Source organism: Lissotriton helveticus, chromosome 10, assembly GCF_964261635.1.
Source record: "Lissotriton helveticus chromosome 10, aLisHel1.1, whole genome shotgun sequence".
Classification (NCBI taxonomy): Eukaryota; Metazoa; Chordata; class Amphibia; order Caudata; family Salamandridae; genus Lissotriton; species Lissotriton helveticus.
Genome location: NC_136071.1, coordinates 161,149,667 through 161,164,798, shown reverse-complemented (window position 1 = coordinate 161,164,798; position 15,132 = coordinate 161,149,667).

Here is a 15,132-nt window from a genome sequence, read left to right as displayed (position 1 = left end):
ACAATGAATTGTTGTTAAGTTTTGGCGCATCATGATTATTGAAAGTTCGAAATTTCAATGCTTATGATACTCGCTCACACTAAAGATTCGATATGATTTTTATTGCACTTGGCGCACTTTTTATGAAATTAACGACCACCGACTCCATTAAGTTTTCCACTAATAAAGTATCCCCACATCTACAGTTCCAGCCTGCTCCGTGGCCGGCCCACGGGGTGTAGGCCCGTATTTGTACACCGACATTCTTATTAAAGATTTTTGGAAAAAGCAAACGTAGTTGTCACGCGTAAGTTGATAAGTTTCAAATGAATGATCACTATTTTCGATATAACTAAAATATAGGTGAAATGACTCAGCTCGATTAGATAAGGGTTAAAGGGTATAATACGCAGAAATACTGCAAATATGAATGGTCCAGGTTTTTTGTTGTATGTATTTTGCACATTTTTGTACAGCCCAAAGTAACCGCTAAAAAAAAAAAAAAAAACCTGGAATTCAGCCTATACTTTATATGCTACCTGTATCAGGAAAATTGTGCTAAAATGTCCCTAAGTCGCCCCGAAGGAGTGCCACCTGGCCTCCCTACATACGGTCCATAATACCACACACTGGCTTCCGATAATCATCTCTCACACACTAAAAGGTTCATCTGGGCTTAAATGCCGAGTTGGCAAGAACTGCGCTCCGTGGAGATAGACCGAGTATGTAGTAAGTAAAAGCCTTTTTCGGGTTTATGCGCGCTGATGTGTTTTTAAATGTTGCCCCCGCCCCCTTCTTTTTCCCTCTTTCTGCAGGTTACTTTGGAACATCGATTAAAAATACGAAAAGGAAAATGGTGATCCAACGGACGAAGAGACGGGAAAAAGGCGTTTGATTATGATACCTAACCACGACAAACCCCGAATAATGCAACCAAAAATGACGTACAATAATGAATACATTCCTACGTTTAACTAAATAGGGAAAGTTTAGGGAATATTCTGAGGTAAGGTTTACACAAGTATCCTCCGCCGAGAGGACTAGGAATATTGCCAATATTTACAAACCTACTACCTCCTTTTTCGCATCCTCATAGACATGTAACTCAAAGCTGCCCCATTGTTCTCCAACTAACACCGACTATTGTCTCAGCCTGGAAACACATTTGCTAAAATGACTCGAAAATACCACCGTGAGCACTAGCCCGACCAGGTTAGTTCATGACCAAGTGGCAGAGACGTAAGTGTGTGCAACCACAACCTCCAGTAAAGGCAGCCGACAATAAAAAGAAAAGAAAAAGTAAAGAGAGCTTAGGATGCTGAGAATGCGCAGCGTATAGGAGGAGATCATTTTGGCCAACAACTGTTCTATGTTTTGTCTTGGATTTTTGTATATAATACATGTACTGTCTCCCCCGTCTGAGTTTGTGTGTACGTGATGCATGAATCTACGTCATCCCTCTGCCTGTGTTTCCGTATTACTTAACCCCTGTTGATCTGTGTTGTGCGCGCACTGAATGGCCCATTATTGTACACGTCTCTCTCTCTCTCTCTCTCTCTCTCTCTCTCTTTCTCTCTCCATGTCATACGTGTACCGAATGGACCATTTAAAGTGTGGTCTCTCTCTCTCTCTCTCTCTCTCTCTTTCTCTCTCCAAAAGCCCCCTGTTCCCTCTTTCCTTGTATGGTGACGTTGTGCCCCTCCGGCACAAAACATAATTGGGTTTCCTCGAACACAAAGGTGTTCAGCAAAATTGACCAAAACCAAAACGATTGTGACTTGCCATATTACTACCTCTCCTTTCTGCAAAACGATAGAACCCGAGTTGGTAATGAAGGAAAGGACAGGTAAGACGACGGACGTCCCCTAATCTGGCCTTTTATAGGGGGACTATAACGTCAATGGTCTTCTGTTTCTCAGTTCGTTAGAAATGCGATCCCCAATGCCCCGATTGCCCCACCCCCCTGCACCTAAGTGCGGATGTCCAGAGTACCCCACTTCTCCCGATCGACCCCAGCTCCCTGTCCAAAGCGCCCACGCTTCCCCCGATTAACCCCAGCCTCATGTCAGCTACCCACGAAACATAATTGATGACCTTGATTAACGGTCATTCCCCAGGAAAGCCATGTTTAACATCTACCCCCTTCCCCCTTCTTCATGACGATAACGCCCCTGCTTGCAAGAGTTAGCCGACCCCGAAGGGAAGTGTAAGACTGTCAGTACTTGGGTTAAAATGAAAAAGGGCGAGTCTCTACATAGGGGCTCGAGTTTTGAGTGATGATATAATACACCATGTATAAAAGTCCAATTTCTCTCACCATACGCCGCGCATGAACGCCACACAGGTTTATGAAATCAATAACAATGCCCTCCTACAGACTCCATAAGTGACGACTTCTGACTGTGATCGATGAACATATCCCCCACCTACGCAGGATTGGGGACGGAATTGAGATGTATAAATGTCTTCTCCTGCCAGTTTTTCTAAAACTTGTTTTTTACCCATTCAAAGATACAATCACCGGAGGAGAGGAGCTGGACGTGACGCACAGCCTGGCCACAGATCATGAAGCACGTGTGACCGCAACCAAAGGTGGAGCCGCAGAGCAACGAGACGCGGGACGAGGCACAACTCTCAAACTCGGCAGATGAAGGAATGAAGGGCTGCCTTGAAGCCCTCGACTTGCTGACCCACTCGTGCCTGAAGTCCCCGCCCCCTTTTGAGTCCGACTGATGGGCCTGCCTGCTCGCTGTCCTTTGCTCCCTTGGTCCCTTGGTGTGTTCAAAGATCTGGCCCCACTCCGCCCTCTCTTCCCTCGATTATCCAACAAACTCACCCTTTTTCGCATAAACTTTTGACTATAGAATGAGGTTTTGCCACGGAAAAAGAAAAGACACGCAGGTGCCCAGCTTGAGGCACCCCTAAGAAAATAAGTTAGGAAACAGGACTGTGATCTAACAGCAGAGGACTGATCGCACCCTGCAACGTGTAAGGATGAATCCGAGCTGGACCTATAGCTCCACCGCCGGTGCTCAGCAGCGCCAACAAAAGAAGATGGACTCTGTTAAAAGACATTGCGACAAAGACCCTCCCCCTTTCCAGAACTTTCTACTCACCCCTTGACTAATTGCTTGTATCGAATTGAATCCCTCCCTCAACCATTTTGTATTGCCTTTTAAAATGTTCATCGGTCACTCCTGTAGTTAGTTTTTCAAACGTCTCTTATAGTACTGACAAGACCCGAAGGTATCAGAGCATTTTTTTCCTGTATGTTGATGTCACTGGAGAGAAAATGTGAACTTGATTTTATAATGTGTCGGAACATTTTTCCTTGATTCTACACCAACTAAATATTATGCCGATCTCTAGGCTTGTATGAAGAACCCAACAAATGTAAATTAACATGTATTGCATTCTGCCTATAGCATCGACTAGGTAGAAATTGAACTTGCTTATGTAAAAAAGCGGCGACTGTTGAAAATGGCAATGTATGTGTACATAAGCGGCGTTCATTTGTGTTCACTGTACCTCTTGTCGTAAGCAGAATGGACATTGCAAAACACTGACTGTGTTACCCCGCCAGCATAGACCCATGCACACATATATACAACAGCCATTTTAGGTACCGTGGTCTCTCTGTTTGCGATCGATCACCAGCGCCCTTCCCTGACCCTGTAAGCTTCCCCCATGCACCCTGACCGCCCCCGCTCTCACATGCACAAGTCATGAGCCCTCCCCTCCCGCATGACTCTGTCTCTGAAAATCGCACCCCGCGCCTGACCAACACCGCCTTTCCCTCCATGAATACCCCTCCTTTGATGACCTCTTCCTCCGAACCTAATTGTCTACATGGACCGCTGGTCACCCCTTAGCCTGAGGATACAGTTTATTGCCCACTACTGTATGCACTCGCCTCTCTTAAAAAGAGCCACTATTGATCATGACCTCCCCACCCCCTGAGATTCGATCAGGGGCACACATTCCAAAGGAATCAGCAGAACAATCAGCTGCATGACAGCCCCCTCCTATTGTATGGAGGATAAGGGCCCCTACTGTAGCCACGTGTTGGAATATCTTCGTACTTCACAATGTCTTGATTGTAATAAAGGATGCCTGTGTGCCACAAACCTGTGTATAAAAGACGAAGCCTCAGAGAAACTTGTTAGAGCACCTCCCGAAGACACTATGCGAGTGTCCGAAATGACATGCTCTCCTCATGAGAAATAAACCTTTTTTCTTGTCTTCCTGCTTCCAGTGCCCGTCTCTTTATTTGGTAATTATTCAAGATGGGAACTAAGAGTCGCCCTGCACCAGCAGCCTGGGCATCAGGTGCGATATGGGCTGACTTTTCTACAAACAGTGCTTGCTCCGAATTTCACATTTTTAAATTATGTGTAAATTGTGCTTGGTTCTGGATTTTACCTGCTCAAATATCTCCAAATTCATACCTAGAGTAAGAATAGTTTGGGAAATAAAATAGCAAGAGATTTTAAAAGTTGCAGATCGTTACCAATATTATTTCCTGTTATTGCTTTTCACGTAATGTTTAGCCATTCATTCTACCGACCTTATCATGGGTTTGCAAACTTTGCAAGTCTATTGAAGCTGTAATTTGAATGCGTATAAAGTCTGGTACAACCATTGTTGCTTTAGAGCATATTTTTGGCTAGTTGATTGTTTTGGTAGAAACTGGATGTTTGTTCCGTGTATGAAGTAACATCTGCTCCTTAAGATATATGACTACCCATATGGTGAAATACAGAGCATAAACTTTCTAAAGAAAATAAAAAGTGTATTGGATTTGAACACAGGAACTCAATAATTACTAAGGAGAGTGGAGATAAACTGTTGCCTGGAAACCTTTTGAACACTTACGTGGATGATATGACTGACCATCTTGTAATTAAATAGTACTATTTTTGTAATTGACTTGAAAAAGCAACGAATGTCGCACAAAACATGTTGACTGAGATTGTGTTTAATCATTTCATGATTTATGTACAATATAGTTTCTTTCTTAATCAAACTATTACATGCAATTGTAACACAGGATAATGATACATGTGATTAAAATATCTATAACATGTTGATAGTGAGACAAACATTTGGTTTGGTAATGGTACACAAAGAATAATATGATTTAAATATGAATTACATGTTGAGGATTACACAAACATTGGTTTGTTATAAACGAGATTGATATATTGCAACTAATAAAATGCATTTTGAGAATAATGAATTACATTCTCGATTTTTTTAGGTGCCCCATTGAGGATTTTTTAAATATTTACATGTGTTATGATAGTTTGGTAACTATCATTTAAAGAACACCTCGTGGCTTTTTAACCCATTTTTCCATGATGTTAATGAGTCTCCCCACTCTGTCCCTCATTTAAGAGTTCAGCGGGGTAATGTGTGGTAACACCACAATCCCAGTAACTATCCTACCACGGTTTGTGACATTACTTCATATATACAATTACATAGGGAACAACATGTGGAAACGGTTTCTAAAAGTTTTTTACATTTGATGGAGTAATATTTTCATCGATTTTTGCTCGTGAAACCGCCATTAGTATACTGAGCAGAGGAGTGGTATTGCCAACCATATTTGATGCAGTAATACTGCTAGTCTCCCAATACACAAAAGCTGTGCACCAGTTAAGTACAATTTTTGATGTCTTTTCACAAACTCTAAGAAGTGTAGTATTAAACTCTGTGTGAGAGAGTTTGAGCAAAGGTTGCCACGAATTCATGCTACAATGAGTAAGACTGTGCCCCAAGGTGTGGGACTTGCATCAAAGAAGTGACTTTGTGTTTTGTGATACTCACCCACGGAGGGAGACTTTGAGCCAAGATGTAAGAGTCTGACTCAGTGAGTGATACTGTGCTACAAGAAGTGAAACTGGCTGTAGCTGGCACCGGGCGTTTTCCCGGTGGGCTGGAAAAATGGGGACCGGTTTTGGACCAATGGAGGCCATTTTTGTTACTGGGGCCAGGTTTCGCAATTGTCCTGCAATATCGGCCCCCTGTAACAAAAGCAGCAACAGTGTTTCCCACAACCAATCCCAGCAACCCCCCAACCCCACTAGGGGGCTGGTCCGACTTAATTGCCAGGGCTGGTTTGAGTTCTCAGGCTGCCCCTGAGTGAAACTCATGTCTACTGAGCGAAACGCAGTGGGAAAGGTTGTGTAGCAAGGCCTGATTCCATGACAGTGAGACTGTTTAGGACTCACACCAAATTAGTGAGATTGTTCTCCAAGAAGTGAGACATCCAAAAAATGAGTGAAACTCTGCTCCAAGAAGTGAGGCCCACACTCAATGCAGGACACTGTACTTCACAGCATGACGCTGCCCATTGCAACCCCTACCAGTGGAAGAATTCTACTTCACGATGCAAGACTTTGGAGCACCAAAACTGTGTTTTTAATTGCCTTTCACCTTCATTAGGTTTCCTTGCCTTGAGACACATAATATCAGGGGTGTGCAACTATCTCAAGATTATGTCCACTCCCCACAATATGTTCCTGGAAATCTTTTCAAAGCTCTGTTAAAAACTTTGTTTTATTAAAAAAAAATTCCCTGGACCTGTCTTTCACTTTTACAGATTTTGAGGAAATCGATCTCTCTGGGCAAACCTGCACCTCACCAGTGCTGCTCCATGTAGGTCTAGACAGACTTGTGGATCAAGATGGATTCCATCACCGTTTAGTTAAGGGCGTTAATTCTAAACCAGGGATCAGCCAATATAGAGATTAGGGGGCTTATCTTTGAGCCCCTTGCACCAGTTTTGCACCTCTTTTGCGTCACTTTTAGTGACGCAGCGGTGGAGTAAATAATGTGCCATGTTGCGCCATATTTACGAAGTGACGCATCTAGGCAGATGCGTCACTTCGTAAGCTCCTGCGCTACATTATACCTGCGTCAGGCATAATGTATGCAGGGTGGGCATTCCCCCGCAAAAAAGGGTCGTAGGAGTAGCGCAGAAAAATCCCTGAGATTTTGCTGCGCCACTTCTAGGACGCCAATGCGTCACTACCTAACGCCTGCCTTATGGCAGGCGTAAGGGTGACGCAGGCCCTTTGAAAGGAACATTGCTGGAGTTGCGTCGGGCTTCCAACACAACTCCAGCAATGTGCCACTTTTTGGGCTGTATCTGTCCTTCCTTGTGACATGATGCGTCATATTGTAAATATGACGCATCATTGGTGTCGCAAGGAGAGCGCACTTGAGAAGTGGCGCAACGCAGCTTTCACGCAGCGATTCGCCACTTCTCGTAAATGAGGCCCTAAAGGCTTAAACACCATCACAGTTTGGCATGTTTGAACACGGAGGCTTTTCGGTGTTTTATGGGCATCAGATGAGAAAACAAAGAAAAGATAGTACTTGGTAGCAGCCTCTAGGCTCTGCCGTCCTGTATTGTCTGTGTAAAAGGTATTATTGATTTGCATTAGATTACAGTATTGAGTCTGCCCTTTGTTCGGGGAGTTATTACTTGGCTTCTTTATTGACTGATTTGTGTGGGCTGCACAAAGCTGCCTGTGTTTGATGGCTTGTGTGCCCCTGCACCACTTCCTCCTTTTGTAGTTTAACTGCTCTGCTCTGGCAGAGTAGCCATTTCTAGATGCATTTAAATTATGGAACTAATTTTAATATTCCTCATTGAATAGAACATTTTTTTCACAACCATATTATTTCCTTACAGTGCTTGTCTTCCACAGGAAACGCTTGGGGCATCAGTAAAATATTTTACGGGATATTCACTCGTATAAAAACCATGCCCACCTACTCTCATGCCAAAAGGAATTGATTTAAGTCTCTCCTTCCTGGTCATGCCCAAGGGTTTAGGAGGCACTTCACGCGCATCCCTCCCTGTCAAAATGGGAAATTGTGAGCTGCACACCCCATCCCACAGGGCGTAGCTGTCAATAGTGCAACAAGAGCAGTGGCACCCGGTCTCAGGAGGCTACACATTAAACTTGTTGTTTACTTCGTGGGGTGGGGGCATTTCCTTGGACCGACGCACCTGCACAATTGCTACAGCACTGCATCCATTCTCACCTCAGTAGACTGCATTATGGAGCATTACGTATGAGCATGGGGAAACTGCCATGCCAATAGAACTGTTTCTTGCAATAGGCATGGTAGTCTTTCTACTGTGTCTGTCACTAATGACAGACTGCACTTCCCGTTGCAACCTTCAGGTGACCTCCTAATCCTAATATGCATCATAAATGCAAATATGTAAATGACCTTGTGGATTCTATGTAGTATCATTCTGCATCTAATGGATTGTCCATTTATGGATCACATTTTCTCCCATCATCCACCTTCACCATATATATGTGTGTAAACTGCTCTGAAAATATTATTGTATGATGTTGTATTTCATGCACCACTTGTATTCGAAGGGCTATAGATGTTTATATAAATACAAGTATAACAAACAACAAAAATTCCTCCAGTTAACTCTTCTACATAATGCTTGGGTACTTCATGGTTAGTGGCCCTGCATTTTGTTGTCTCCTCCACGCCAATTGTACCCACGCATGGAGTATTGTCTTTAATAAAGAAACAAATGGTGTTACTGAGAGAGCACAAGTTTGGAAAAAATGTATAAGTGCACCATATTTACAAGCACATAGTTAGTTTAAACATGTTTTGCACACGAGTGTTTTATATCTAGGAGTGAAATATACAGAGTGTTCTATATTCAGTAGTGAAATGTTTCGAATGTTTAAGTAGTGTAACAATAATTATAACTGTGTGAGATTAATGTAGAAATGTTGGAATGAATGTGAAAACCTCACGTTCTCATGTTAAAAGAATCTTGTCCGAATTAAATGTAACTCTGAAATCCAGTTAAATGTGTAGGCCTCAGGGCAATTCACAGCAAACCTAAACGTGCTGCTAGAATAATGTGAGATGAGGTTGACATGGTTCTTCCAAATGTATTATTGAACTTAGGGTCAAAGTATATGCTTTATAGATGTGTTATTTTAGAAACGTATGCTAGTTAAGAATGTTGCTGCTTGAATCAAGTTAATGTTTTAAGAGTGCAGGGACCTGCTTCATGTAAATCAAGTAGGCCTGAACTGATAATGTCATATCGTTTGAACTGCCATGTGCTCGTTAGGGAAGAAGTCGAGAGGTGTCCAGCACAGCGCTTTGGGGGTGTTTTACGACCTAAAGATATGGTGGAGTCTGGAATTTGAGGCCCACTGCAGGACGAACTGTATGCAGGTGCGAGGGTCCTAATCAGCTCGAATGAAAGGGGGCTTTGTTCAGTGGCGCTTGGCGCAGGCCTGTAGGAGTCTCCAGGAATTTCAGGGGGTATCGGCGCACTGGAGAAGAAGCCTGGGAACCAAGGTCAACGTTAACGAGGGTCTTCAAGAGTACCATCATGGAGTTTACCGCGCAAAGATGTACCACGTGAGGGGCGTCCCAAGGGGCGTTCCTATCAGAAATGTGATTTGGTATTAGGGAAAGAGACCCGGGAGGAGAGCAGAGCAGATGATTTTGGGAGCCTAAGGAAGCGGATGGGTAGGCAGATAGACTGATCAGGAGAAACCCATTATCAGAGAAGAGACAAAGAGAAGTGCGTGATCTTCTTAGGAAGTCACCACGGCTGACACCTAGAGGGGTAAAGATCTTGCTAAGTAGGGATGTCACTTAGTATAGTGTAGGGACAGACTAACCTTAATTTTCTTTTCTGTAATGACTTTGAGGTTGCAACTTGTATCCATTTTGGCAACCCTTATGGTTTTCGAGATTGTACTTATTATCCTGTTTTTCAGACTCAGACTACTAAAAAAGTTCATGTTCATAGTGATACCAATTTATCTTCTGAATCTCATTTTGAGAAGTTTGTATCTTCAGTTATCTTTGACTTTATATTAAACCTTTTGAACTTAATCCTGGTCAGTGGTCATTTAGAGTGGTGTAAGTTCTTAATTGATTGACTTATTGTTAGATTACCTTTTACTCAATGACAGGTACCAACGATCCAGTCGACTTGGTTTGGGAGCTGGTAAGGTAACTAGTAACCAGTAATCCCGCGTTAGCAGTTGGTAGCAGAGGATGGTTATCTTCTTGAGGAAGGTAATCTAGAGAGGTTAGTTTACCCCAAGGCCCCTAGACATCGAGAGACGGGCAGCGGAAGAATCGTGTGCCGAAAGGTGCAGACGGTGCGAGAAAAGCAGCAGTATCGGAGGAGAGTGAGTATAAAAAGGGTCATGCGTGAACAGATTGCGGTGTTTTGTGTTGTATTTGTATTGTAATGTCTTGCGGAGTTGAATGCCTGTAGTGTGAATGAGAGAAGGTTGTGAGCGCGCGCAACCTGGTAAACTGGTAACCTGGTAAACGGGTGAACTGGTGAAATCTTAAGTTCAGGCCAGAGCTTAAGTGGTTTTGGGTGTATCGAACATCCAGGGTAGTTGTCGACCATAGTACGGAGGTCACGAGGTACCATTGACCGCCGTGGATCCAAGATAGGGGGAGTGTACGAGTGAGTGTATGAGTAACGGACGCTGGTCGAAAGTTACTGTGTGTGTGAGTAACCTATCGGAGAAGGCGATTGTCTGGAAGTAAACGGAAAGACATTTCGCCAAGTTAAGGTGACAACTACAGAAAGACTGTGGGCGTACAGTCAAGAAAGGTGATCGCTTGGACGGAAGTAATCATTTTTCAGAGTATGAATGGGACGCTTGCATGACCGAGGAGACGAGCTGAGAAAGGAGGGGAACTGCTGCGAAGGGGGACGGGTGACGTCGGCTAGAGCCGCGCTGTGATTGAGCGGTTGGTGTGACGTTAGCTAGAGCCGCGCTCTGGTTGGGCGGCTAGAGTGACGTCGGAGGAAAGTCGCGTACGGATAGGTCAGTTAGTGAGAACGGGGCTGAGATTGGTGGAATATCATCAGGAAGTAAACAAACGCGGAGAAAGAGCAAAATCATGAAGTGTTTTAAGTGTTTGAAAGGGATTTTTAAACGTAAACGAAGTGAACATTATTATGGGGAAGAGGCTCCGCCGGAGGGCACACCAGCTCATTATATGGCAACGAATGTGGGGCTGCATACCATATTATGGATTGGGGCTTGGAATAAGCTTACGGAAGGGAATGAGGAAATGCAGTTCCCGAGGTACGGGACGTTTAAGTTAGAGGTGTTACATCGGCTAAAAGCAACCATGTCCTCATTGAAACCCTCGCCCAGACCAACACAGTTTGAGGCCCTTAATGCATGGGTTAGGGCTGCACACGACAGGAATTTGAACAGGCGTCAACAAAGGCTGACGCGATCGGTAAGAGCAGTGCGAGATTCCAAATGGGATGAGGAGGCAAAGCGTTGGAGGGTACAGGCTATTGAGGTGGAAAAAATGTATCCGATGAGGGAGGTGGCGGGAGGAGGAGGAAACCTCATGGAAGAAGACGAGGAAAGCGAGTCGGAAGACAATCTGATAAACAGATTGTTAATGGATAGACCACCTCCGAGAGTGGGGGTGATAGAAGATAGAGGGCTCGCAAGGGAAGATGGGAATGCCATAGAGGGGTATACACCACTCCCTATATCGGAATGGTCATCTATTAAAGGCGGAGAAATACCTCAAAACAACACTGTACAGAGTGTAGTGGGAAGGTTTGTGGTGCAGAAAACGCCAACCACCGAAAGGGTTGAGTCTGTTGGATTGCCAGATGCTCTTCAAGTGCCTGTTACCATAGGACCCATAGTTTCGATCTATAACCCTGAGAGAGATAGAGAGGAAGAACAGAGGCAATTGGATAGAGAAAGGATTGAGGTAGAGAGGAGGAATAATGTGACAAATGCATGGAAACAATTGCCAGGATCGGTAACGTGGAATACCCCAATAGACACAACTGTCGGTCCCAATTCAGAACAGGGAGGTCCGAGAGGACCAATGGATCTAAGGGGACCGCGGCCAAGACCCTATTCAGAATTAAGAGCTGATTTGAGGGAATGGGACGGGTTCACGGTATCCCCGAGTAACAGGACAAGAACGGAACCAGAGTGGGAAACCAGGGGCAATGGGACTGTATCTCATTGTGGGGCCAGCGAAAGCAGTCAGGGCCGGGAAAGCCAAAGTCCAGAGAATAGAGGGGATGCACGTCCTACAAATCAGGGAGAACAGCCGGAACAAAATACTAGGATTGTAGAGTGTGAGGAAATGTCCCGTCTCTGGGAGAAAGGGGGAGATGAAATGGTACGGGCTTTTCAGAATAGGTTTAGGTGCCTTCATCATACACTAGGGGAAGACGTCCAACATTGGAGGAAGGAGAACAGTGATAGGTCCCGCCATGCTTCGAGTAATCAAGAATCACAGGGAAATAGTGAGGAAAGGGGGAGCAATGGGATGCCTTACTATGCACCCAGAGAAAACAGGCAGATCGGGGAAGGCGGAAAAATGAGAAACAAGGAAGTATTTCATCATCCACCCCGAGAGGATGGAAAGGCATGGGACCTAGACAGATGGGAAGAGGGGAGGACTCCCTATAACTCACCAGTACCTAAACGTAGATCTCGGAGCTGGGATGGGAGAGATGCGGATGGAGGAACTAAATTTAGTGTCTTGAAAGCTGAAATTAAGGCAAAGAGGCTCGATGTTACTAGTTTAAAGTCAGATGTTGATGAGATAATAGATGGAACATTGCCTTTGGAAAGGATAGAATTGTATGAACAGGATGAGTTATTGTTCATGGCAAAGGATATTACTAGAAAAGCTAGAGCGTTTCATGAGAAACTGACTGATTTGGCAGACAGGTATGCCGTGGATTTATCTAGGACTAGGGCATTGCAGAGTAACCACAGATTACAGTACGCAGACCAGGATCTCGAAGAGAAGAGAACTACTGGATTAAAAACACACATAAGAGAGCTGGTATCTGGAATAAGAGTGTGGAGAGAACTGGATAAATGGGAAGAAAGGTGGTCAAAAAAGGGCACAGTTAGACGAAGTACAAATGTGATGACCCCTGAGGGAAGGGCAATGCATATGGAGGCATTCCCTTTGCGCGAAATATCCAACGGAAATTATGTACATGTGCCCTGGAGTAGAGGAGACTTAGCTGCATTTACCAACTCATTTCCAAAGTTAAGGGACAATCCAGTAGAGTGGTATAAGCAGGTAGAAAGGTTTGTCAAAATCTCGAAAGTATTGTGGATTGATTTGAACACGTTGTTTGACATCGTGGTCCCATCTGATTTGTGGACCCCGTGTAAGACTAGTGTTGAATGGCCAAATACTGAACCAGCGAGGGATGTTCGAACTAATGGACCATCCGAGATTGTCATGCGAAAGTATGAAAGGGTAATAGCTTGGCTGAAAGATAAGGTACCACCACAGGATATAGATTGGGTAAAAATAGACCGAACGAGACAAGAACCGAAAGAGACCGTGCATGAGTTTTATGAGAGGTTGTTGAAAACATTCAAGCAATACAGTGGACTCGATGTAATGGATCCCAAAGATATAGGACAATTTGTGTCTAAGTTTGTTTTGGGGTTGAGACCTGATATTTGCTTGATGATTCAGCAACATTTAATTTGTTGGCAAAACAAACCACTCGATGAGATCCTACGTTATGCACGATATTGTAGTGATGAGATAGATTCTAAAGCCAAGAATCTAAAGGAGAAATTGATGGTGGTGCAAATGCAGTCCGCCGGGAAGGGTGGCCAGCAGAAGCAGGGGATGGGACGAAAACCAAAAGGTCAGAATAGGGACAATGAGGAAGGGCAGAGACCTAGGATAGACTTTGCCACTTTAAAGAAAACGACAAAGTGCCATCAGTGTCACCAGGTGGGGCATTGGCGACGCGAGTGTCCCTTTAACCCTGAAAATGGAGAGCTAGAAGTAGAAGAGCTGGTCCAAGAAATCCCAACTCCAAAGGTGACAGTTCCAGGTAGCAAGGTGGCCAAAGGGGGGACTTCGGCTCCACGGGCCCAGTTCCCACAGCCACCGAAAATATCGACAGGGGGAAAGGTCTTCAAACAAATGCCTCTCTTTATCGAGGAAGAAAAGTGTTATTACATTGATCCATTGACAGGACAGCATGTGAGTAGTGAGGAGGACTGCACCCTCGGGGCAGTCTTAGAAGTGGATCAAAGAGGGCCATTTGTTGAGGCAGAAGTGGCAGGGTGTCCCACTACGTTCTTGGTGGATACTGGGGCTACCCGATCAACACTGAGATCGGCGGTGGTTCCAGACTTGCCGATGTCAGGGGAAACAATTCAGGTGGTAGGAGTCGCAAATAAAAGGATGACTAGTCCCTTGACAGAACCAGTGTCTGTGAAAATTGGAAACCACATGAACGAACATCAGTTTGTGGTTTGTGACTCGAGTCCGGTATGTCTGTTAGGAAGGGATTTGTTGTGCAAATTGAACTGCACCATATACTGCACCCCGCAAGGAGTGGAGGTACAGACTACCGACGAAGATGCTACTTTTAAGGTGGCCAATTCAAAATCCTGTGTAGAACTATATCCTACTCTGACTGTAGAAGATCTTCCCCAAGACCTACGAGATGCAGTGGCGTCAGAGGTATGGGATTTCACTGGAGAGGAAATAGGATTGATTAAAGGGGTAGAACCGGTAAAAATTCTGGTAAAACCAAATGCTGAGTTTCCAAGAACGCCTCAATACAAATTGTCACAGGAAACGATTGCAGGAATAAAGCCTGTGATCGAGTCAATGATACAACAGGGAATACTGAAAGAAATCGTGGGTAGTCCTTGTAACTCCCCGATTATGGGTTTGCAGAAACCTAGTGGGAAATTCAGGATAGTGCAGGATTTACGAAAAATTAACAGCATAGTCGTTTCATGTTGTCCCGTGGTACCGAATCCTTCAGTAATACTGTTTCAAATACCATGTCAAGCAGAATGGTTCACAGTGATAGATCTTTGCCAGGCTTTCTTTTCCATCCCATTGGATGAAGAGAGCAGGTATCTTTTTGCTTTTAAAATGGAAGATCGCGTTTTAACATGGTGTCGAATTCCACAAGGATTCACAGACAGCCCATCCATCTTCAATCAGTTGTTGAAGAAGAATCTTGAAAATCTAGTACTGCCCCAGAACTCGGTTCTGGTCCAGTACATAGATGACCTACTTGTTGCGTCAGAGACAGAGGAAGCCTGTAAA